Here is a 9,942-nt window from a genome sequence, read left to right on the forward strand (position 1 = left end):
TCGCCATGGTTCTCCCACTCCAGACAGATGCAGGTTAAGATCTTTCCTGGTAAGCGCACCTCATGGTGCTACATAGATTATTAAAAATGGGTTAAGACACCAAATAGACTGGACAAAAAAAGTCCCCTCATGGCATAATATCAAAATACTAAACATACAGAATAAAGGCTAAGTAATATATAAAGGCAGACCTATCAGAATTACACCTGACTTCTCAGTGGAAACAATAAAAGCCAGAAGGTCCTGGTCAAGTGCTATGCAGTCATTAAGAGACCACGGATGCCAGCCAAAACTACTATATGATACGCTGTGACCAGATTCATCCCCTTCTCTTATGCAACATATTCAGAACAGTACATCCTAAAATGGAATGCCTTAAACACTGCCATCTAAAGCAGGCCTATGTTCTAAGCTCAAGGAAACACCACAAAGTCAAGATTTCTTTAAGCAGCTCTGACAGATACCCAAGAAACAACATGGTTTGAAGTATTAAAGTTTGGTTCCATTTTTATTTAAAAAAAATAAATAAAAATGGGTTAAGAGGCTAAAACTAATGTGCCAGGCAATGTTTAAAAGAATACAGTTTCCGTGTAATTATTTCGGGTAAAGCTAGCCATGCGGGCGGCCGGGTGCCCGGAAAGTAGCCCGTCGCTCAGACTGCAACAGAGTGGTGCCCGACGTGATGGACGAAATCCACTTTGAAAGACCTTAGCTTCGCTGCTGTAATGCCATTTTGCAAGGCTTTCACACAAACAAATATAAGTTTAAGGTAAAGTCGGTACTCCTAGGCGGCCAAAACAGGATATCTGTGGTCAGACACCAGGCCTAGGAGGGAAACAAACAGTTCTGGGAAAAACTTCATATACCCTAGATAGGGCCAAGTCTGCTATTATTATGAGACCTTCATGTCTCCGGGTAACTTGTCCCCTAAATGAACCCATCACCTCATTCGAACTGACCAATGAGATCCCTGTAACCATGTGTTGCTTCTGTATACCTGCTTTTGCCACCCTTTTCCTATAAAAAGACCTTCTCCCAGCCTGCAGGCGTGCAAGTACTCCGAAAGGACTTTGCCGCCCACAGGTACCTGTGCCCACCCAATAAACCTCTTGCTAATTGCAGCCAGTGGGCTCGACTGTTCCTTGGGTTAGGGGTCTCCTCCTGAGGGAAGGACCACTCTGAGGGTCTTTCATTTGGTGCATTGGCCGGGACACTGAGACCCCCACCCAGGGAGCACCAACCCACCACCGGGAGGTAAGCTGGTCAGCGCCCTGTCTGTGTCTGTCTGAGTCTTTTGTCGTTCTGTCATTCAGTAAGATTCGATCAAATCTATCAGTATCTGGTGGGCCAGGGAAGGAGCTGATGAGCTCGGACTCCCCCCCCCCCCCCGCAGCCCTGGAAGACGTTCCAAGGGTGTCTGGAGCCTTCGGGGCTCAATCCATAACTGGAGGACACTCCAGTATCCATAGGGGCTAAGAGTGACCAGGTCACTCCTCTAGTTCCCAGGAGGCATGACCTCCATCTGAATCTGTAATGCTGCACAGTTTCTGATTTTGAGTTTGGTTTTGGCTTTTTGTGTCTTTGTTTTTATGTCCTTTGTTTTTGGTATATCTGTTTGTACTCGAGTCTAAATCTGGTACCGTGAGACAATCATTAACAACCCCTTTGAGTCTCACTTTAGATCACTGGCCTGATGTCCAGGACCGAGCAAACAATCAATCGGTCGAAGTGCGAAAGTAGAAATGGGTGACTGTCTGTTCTTCTGAATGGCCCATATTCATAGCCGCCGGACGGCACTTTTAACCTTGATATCATTTCCCAGGTGAAGGAGCGGATGTTCGACATAGGACCTCAACCCCCTCTTACTCCCATGGCCCCTAAGGCATCCCCTCCCCCTGGAGGGGAGCCGCTTACCCCCCTTCCCTCTGCTCCGTCCCCTCCTCCTTTTCCTTATATCCTACTATCCTCAAGAAAAAAAATCCACTTCACCCCCGCCTGTTCTTCCCCCGGACCCTGAATCTCCCCTCATAGACCTCCTATCGGAGGAGCCTCCTCCATATGCAGGACCAGCGGACCTGAAGCGGCAGTGGCCGAGGCACCCCCACAAGACTCCCCAACCTCCTCACCTATGGCTGGCCTACTGAGGGGCAGACGCGAGCCACTGCCTGATGCCACCTCCCATGCTCTTCCCCTCCGAGAGGGTCAGAATGGCCAGTAACAGTACTGGCCATTCTCAGCTTCTGATCTTTACAACTGGAAGCAACCAACTTGATAGAATCTATCCTAGTTACACACCAGCCCACCTGGGATGACTGCCAGCAGCTCTTGCAGGCTCTGTTGACCTTGGAGGAAAAACAAAGAGTCTTTTTGGAGGCACGGAAGAATGTCCCGGGTGACAGTGGACGCCCAACCCAACTGCCGAACGAGATTGATGCGGCTTTTCCCTTGACCAGCCCTAATTGGGTCCTTACCACGGACGCAGGTAGGGGACACCTACGTCTTTACCGCCAGTTGCTCATAGCAGGTCTCCAAGGGGCAGCATGCCGCCCCACTAATTTGGCTCAGGTAAAGCAAGTGATACAAGGGAATGAGGAGACACCCTCAGCATTTTTAGAGAGGCTTAAGGAAGCATATAGAATGTATACCCCTTATGACCCTGAGGAGCCTGGGCAGGCCACTAGCATGTCGCTGTCCTTCATTTGGCAGTCCAGCCTGGATATCCGAAGCAAGTTGCAGAGACTGGAGGGTCTGCAGGGATATACCTTACAGGATTTACTGAAGGAAGCAGAAAAAATTTTTTAACAAAAGGGAAACTCCGGAGGAGAAGGAAGAGAGATTATGGCAGAAAATAAAAAAGGATCAGGAGGAAAGAGACAAAAAAAAATAAAGAATTAAGCAGGCTGCTGGCCATTGTAGTTCAAGGACAAGATAGAAATGGAGGTAGGCTGGGAAAACGGAAGGGGGCCAAAATGGATATTGACCAATGTGCCTACTGCAAGGAACGAGGACACTGGATCAGGGACTGCCCCAAGAAGCCCAAGGGACCCTGGAAGCCTAAACACCAGGCTTCCCTATTAGCTCTGGATGAGGACTAGGAGAGTCAGGGCCAGGAGCCCCCCCCCCGAGCCCAGGATAACTCTTAAAGTTGGGGGGCAATCAGTTACCTTCCTAATGGACACCGGAGCCCAACACTCAGTCTTAACCCAGGAACCTGGACCTCTCAGTGACCGATCGGCCTGTGTTCAAGGGGCAACCGGAGGCAAGAGATACCGATGGACAATGGATCGGAAGGTTCAATTGGCAACTGGTAAGATGACACATTCCTTCTTGCATGTTCCGGATTGTTCCTATCCTTTATTGGGTAGGGACCTTCTCACTAAATTAAAGACCCAAATTCACTTCGAGGACAAGGGGGCTCGGATAACGGGCCCTAAGGGTGCCCCCCTCCAAATTTTAACACTCCATCTGGAAGATGAATATAGACTTTATGAGCCTCAGGAGCCACAAATACGTGACTTGGCCTCCTGGCTTAATGACTTTCCATTGGCATGGGCAGAAACTGGGAAAATGGGGTTAGCCCTGCAACAGCCCCCACTCGTCATCCAACTAAAGGCCACAGCTACCCCCATCTCAATTAAGCAGTACCCCATGTCTCATGAGGCATATCAGGGTATAAGACCCCACATAAAAAGGCTGCTGGATCAGGGCATTCTCACTCCCTGCCGATCGCCATGGAACACCCCTCTCCTGCGGGTAAAGAAGCCGGGGACTGGGGACTATCTGCCAGTGTAGGATCTGAGAGAGGTTAACAAAAGGGTGGAGGACATACACCCCATGGTCCCCAACCCTTACAATCTATTGAGTACTCTGCCACCATCCCACGTTTGGTACACCGTATTGGACGTAAAGGATGCTTTCTTCTGCTTGCTGTTACATCCTGAGAACCAGTCCCTTTTTGCCTTTGAATGGAAGGACCCAGATCTTGGACTTTCGGGTCAATTGACCTGGACCAGGCTCCCCTAGAGATTTAAGAATAGCCCGACCCTCTTTGATGAGGCCTTACACCGGGACTTGGCAGACTTTCGGGTTCAGTACCCCGCCCTGATATTGCTCCAATATGTTGATGACCTCCTTCTGGTGGCCGCCTCGGAGAAAGAATGTCAGGAGGGCACAAAAGCCCTCCTACAGACATTGGGACAATTAGGATATCGGGCATCAGCCAAAAAGGCTCAGATATGTCTGAAACAAGTCATTTACCTAGGTTATCAATTGAGAGATGGACAGAGATGGCTGACCGAGGCGTGCAAACAGACTATCACTAACATCCCTGCCCCTCCAGAACCCCCGCCAGCTGTGGGAGTTTCTGGGATCAGCGGGGTTCTGCCACCTCTGGGTCCCAGGGTTTGTGGAGATGGCTGCTCCCTTATATCCTTTGACCAAGCAAGGGGTGATGTTCACCTGGGGAAAGGAGCACCAGGAGGCCTTCAACAATATCAAAAAGGCTTTGCTAACCTCACCTGCATTGGGCCTTCCAGACGTTACCAAGTCCTTTGAACTGTTTATAGATAAAAAGCGGGGATATGCCAAGGGGGTCCTGACCCAGAGACTGGGCCCCCGGAGGTGTCCTATGGCCTATCTGTCCAAGAAACTCGACCCAGTCGCATCCGGATGGCCGCCCTGTCTACGGATGGTAGCAGCTATTGCAGTCCTTACTAAGGATGCAGGTAAATTGACTCTGGGCCAGCCATTGACCATCCTGGCACCCCATGCAATGGAGGCCTTGGTCAAACAGCCTCCAGACCACTGGCTTTCCAATGCCCGCATGACTCATTACCAAGCCATGCTCCTGGATGCGGACCGGATGCAATTTGGACCTGTGGTTGCTCTCAACCCCGCAACCTTGCTCCCCTTGCCTGGGGAGGCAGAGCAGCATGAGTGCCTCCAGATCCTTGCGGAAATGCATGGGACCAGACCCGACCTGATGGATCACCCTCTTCAGGACGCTGACTACACCTGGCACACCGGTGGTAGCAGCTTCCTGGAAAACGGGGAGCCGAGAGCAGGGGCAGCAGTAACCACGGAAACAGAGGTAATTTGGGCTGAAGCCCTACCAGCAAGCACCTCATCCCAAAGAGCAGAACTCATCGCATTGACCCAGGCACTCCAGATGCTCCAGATGGCAGAAGGTAAGAAACTTAATGTCTATACGGAGAGTTGATACGCCTTTGCCACTGCCCATATACATGGGGAAATTTACCTAAGGTGAGGGCTGCTGACCTCAGGGGGAAAGGAAATTAAAAATAAGACTGAAATCTTGGCACTACTCAAAGCCCTATTTCTGCCCCCAAAACTGAGTATTATACACTGTCCTGGCCACCAAAAGGGCCACAGCCCGGAGGCAAAAGGAAATCAATTGGCGGATGCTGCAGCCAAGGAGGCTGCCCTAAAAACAATCAGCACCTCCTGAGCCTTCCCTCTGACCGATTCAGAAAATACAAGGCCATTCCAATGTCCACTGCCCTATAGTCAAGAGGACACCGACCTCCTAAAGAAAATGGGGCCACCTATGACCCCAAAGAGCAACATTGGGTCTTCAAGGGAAAGACTGTTATGCCAATGAGACATACCTATGAGCTGATAAAATACCTGCATAAGTTGACCCATTTAGGACCAAAGAAGATGAAAACGTTACTGGAATGACAGGAAACTGGACCCTACCTCCTAAACAGAGATGGGGCCCTACAAAAGGTAACTGATGAATGTAAAGCCTGTGCTCAAGTAAATGCAGGCAAGACTAAGCTTGGGCCAGGGGTCTGGATATGGGGACATCGTCCTGGTTTACACTGGGAGATTGATTTTACAGAAATTAAGCCCGGTCTCTATGGATATAAGTACCTCTTGATGTTCGTAGATACATTTTCAGGATGGACAGAAGCCTTCCCTACCAAACATGAAACTGCAAAAATGGTGACCAAGAAACTCCGGGAAGAAATCTTTCCCAGGTATGGGATGCCCCAGGTCCTGGGTACTGATAACGGGCCGGCCTTCATCTCCCAGTTGGTGGCCAAGCTTTTGGGGATTGAATGGAAATTACATTGTGCATATAGACCCCAAAGTTCAGGACAGGTAAAACACATGAATAGGACAATTAAGGAGACTTTATCTAAATTAACGCTTGCAACTGGCTCTAGAGACTGGGTGCTCCTCTTGCCCCTAGCCTTATATAGGACCTGCAACACTCCGGGCCCCCATGGACTGACTCCTTTTAAATTACTATATGGGGCCCCACTCCCATTCATGACCTTCTTTGACTCAAATATTGCTGATTTTGTTAACAGCCCTTCTCTGGAAGCTCATTTGCAGGCATTGCAGATTGTGCAAAGAGAGGTCTGGAAACCACTCACTGCAGCCTACCGAGACCAACTGAGCCAGCCTATGGTACCGCATCCTTTCCAAATAGGAGACACTGTTTGGGGCGGCAGACACCAGACCAAGAACTTGGAACCCCAAAGGAAAGGTCCTTACACTGTCCTCCTGACTACCCCAACGGCACTAAAAGTCGACAGCATCACAGCCTGGATCCACGCCTCCCACGTCAAGGCCGCCCACACCATGGGGGAGGCAGAGCCAATTGCGACCCCAGCATGGAGAGTCCAGCGCACCCAAAATCCTGTAAAGATAAGACTCACACATGGGGCCCCTTGACCATTATATGGGCCCTGCTGAGGCTGGGAATGGCAACCCAAGGGGAAAGCCCATACCAGGTATATTCCTTAACCTGGCAAATCCAGTCCCAGAGCGGGGAGATTGTTTGGGAAACTCAGGGACAGGTTGGCACAGAGACAAAAGATGTTTGAGTCACAACAGGGATGATTCGAAGGATGGTTTAATAAATCCCCATGGTTTACTACCCTGTTGTCTTCCTTGATGGGTCCTTTAATTATCCTCCTCTTGATACTCCTCTTTGGTCCTTACATCTTAAACTGCTTGGTCCAATTTATAAAAGACAGGCTAGCCGTCATCCAGGCCTTAGTCTTAACCCATGAATACCAAAGGCTAAGATAACAGAAAACTGAGATTCCATAATTATCTTGAGTAAAAGATTTAACTCAATGCTAAAAGAAAATGGGGGAATGAAAGACCCCAGCTTAGCTGCTGTAATGCCATTTTGCAAGGCTTTCACACAAACAAATATAAGTTCAAGGTAAAGTCGGTATTCCTAGGCGGCCAAAACAGGATATCTGTGGTCAGACACCAGGTCTAGGAGGGGAACGAACAGTTCTGGGAAAAACTACATACACCCTAGATAGGGCCAAGTCTGCTATTATTATGAGACCTTCATGTCTCCGGGAAACTTGTCCCCTAAATGAACCCATCGCCTCATTCGAACTGACCAATGAGATCCCTGTAACCATGCATTGCTTCTGTATACCTGCTTTTGCCACCCCTTTCCTATAAAAAGACCTTCTCCCAGCCTCAGGCATGCAAGTCCTCCGAAAGGACTTTGCCGCCCACAGGTACCTGTGCCCACCCAATAAACCTCTTGCTAATTGCAGCCAGTGGTCTCGACTGTTCCTTGGGTTAGGGGTCTCCTCCTGAGGGAAGGACCACTCTGAGGGTCTTTCACACTTAAAAAACTGAGAAGGCTTAAAAATAAGGGAGAGAGATTTTAACACATATTTTTGCTGTTTGCTGGTGGCGTGCTGTAGAGAGATTTCCTGATTCAGCAACAGCAGCAGAAAAAAAATGCTGTGTCATTTTAAAGCACAACTTCTTGGGGCTGTGCTGCCAGTGTGAACTCTGGCTTTAAAGCATTTCAATGGATTTTATGGGACTGGATGTTTGTGTTCCCGCTTGGGATTGGAAGGAGAGTGCTCTGAGACCGTGCCGATGGCTCAGCACTCCCCGCCTGCACCTGGGAAGACTGCAGAATCAGGCTTAGGCAGGCAGAAAAGCATGGTGGATTCCTGCTGCCATACAAAGACGTGTTTTCGGACTGCGCAGTGCTCTGCGTGTCAGATTTGGCTGTAACTTGGATGAAAAGAATTTCTGTGCTGCACACTCAGTCTCAGAATTAAAGTGCTGAGTGCCACTCCTACCTGGTGGCCCCAGAGCTAGCACAAAATGGTACGTCCTCCATTTTGAAATTTTCCTGACTCAGCAGCAGGAAAAAAAACTGGCTGTTTTAAATTGCCAGCTTTCTGGGCTGTGCCGCCATTGCGATCTCTGTCTGGCTCCTGTGGGAGACAGAGCTTTTGAATGGAATATTTGGAGTAAAGTGCTATGGCTTGCTTGAGGGCAATGTGGACTGCTGTGTGCCTGGAACTGTGGGTGGCTCAGGGGCACCAAATGGCTCTGAGGCAGGAGTGGCTCAGCTCAGCCATGCTGAACTCCATGCTGAACTGTGCTGGTCTCAGGCAGGAACTACCGTGATTACTGTGATAAGAGCGCAGTTAAACTTTAGACTGGGCAGGATAGAGGCGGTACCATATTAACTGTACAAGGTGCAGCATAAGTTTTTAAGAAGTGCTTAACATTTTAAGAAATGCTCCTGGATAGTAAAAAAAAATTTACAGATTCACAATAAAACAGATTTCAGACATAAAAGACCTCTATGGGTCACAATGTTGGATGAATGTACATAGGCTTGAGAGAGAAAAAAAATAGAGAGAATGAAGTTAATGCACTTAAAAAAAGGAGGGTAAAGTCTTTAAAGAGACATAGTACATACTTAAGAGATTAAAAGAAATAAAGAAAAATAAGCCACGTAAAAATGGAAAATTCACAGAGAGTCTGGATTATGTACATTGTGTTTTCATTAAAATTTTTGACTGTGAAGGAGCTAAATACAGAGAGACATTTCATTATATGGGCTGCTAAGCTGAACCTGCACATATGTTCTAAAGGTATCTTGACTTCAGAATTTGGATCTAAGGTTATGATGCTTTGGAAAAGTCCTTCTTTTATTTTCACAGAGGATGAGACTCTATGGATTTCTTCTATTTCAATATGGGATGATAGACCTCACCCTCTTGAGAGGTTGCTGTGAACACCCTCAAAAAATTACTTTGCTCAACTGCCGACTGAGATGAATCTAGCTGACAGATTATCCCATAAAAGACCTGAATAACAGCGCCCCCATTCAGCAGGAAGCAGTTTGGAGAGAAAAAACTGCGCCCATGTTCCCAAATATTGTTTAAAAATGTTCTTTTACATTTAAAGGGGGATATGATATAGATATGAATAATTTACATTGGTATGGATTTTAAGGTCAATTTTGTTATATGTATATGTATTTCTGATATTGATTAAGGTATTGTGATGGTGTAGTTCACTTAAAATGTAATGTATAATAGGAAATATAGGTTGCTAATGGATAATCATAGATAATAGTAAAGCTTGTAGCCATGTTAGTTAGATTTTCTAGATATATAGAGATATATTTCAGTTAGATAGACTTTCTTCATATCTCTCAAAGACTGTAGAATATGGCATTTAAAATATTTTAATAACTTAGGGTTTTTCATGGCAATGAGACATGTCTGCTCCTGGCAGCCCCAGCTACTTCAAGAGGAAGATGGGCATCGAAGAGGATCCTTATGGAATTGGATAGCCATTTGGGCAAGAAACTGCTCTTGCCTGGACTGTTGCATAAACTGGACACAAAGAACCCGCAGAGAGACGACTGCTGAACTTGCCTGAAGGTGATATGGTCTTTCGGGGTTCCTGATTCATGGGAGTCTGCGAGACATTCTGCAGGACACAGCAGAAAGTGACTGAACTGTCTTTGAAATTTCCTGCTTCATGGAAATGTCTGCTGGATACTATGGGCCTGAACCGAAGATGGATGCCCCAATGGTACAGAGAAACTTTGGGTGACTGTCTAGGCAGCAAGATGTCTCTGTCGTTTATTTATTATTTGCTTAGGTAATATTATATCCT

General features: G+C 47.5%; 1 pseudogene; it reads left to right on the forward strand.

Annotated features, from left to right (window-relative positions):
- Positions 1-2,247: 2,247 nt before the first annotated feature.
- On the forward strand, positions 2,248-6,836 carry LOC142840396 (uncharacterized; annotated as a pseudogene).
- Positions 6,837-9,942: the final 3,106 nt, after the last annotated feature.

The sequence above is a fragment of the Microtus pennsylvanicus genome, chromosome X (genome assembly GCF_037038515.1).
Source record: "Microtus pennsylvanicus isolate mMicPen1 chromosome X, mMicPen1.hap1, whole genome shotgun sequence".
NCBI lineage: Eukaryota > Metazoa > Chordata > Mammalia > Rodentia > Cricetidae > Microtus > Microtus pennsylvanicus.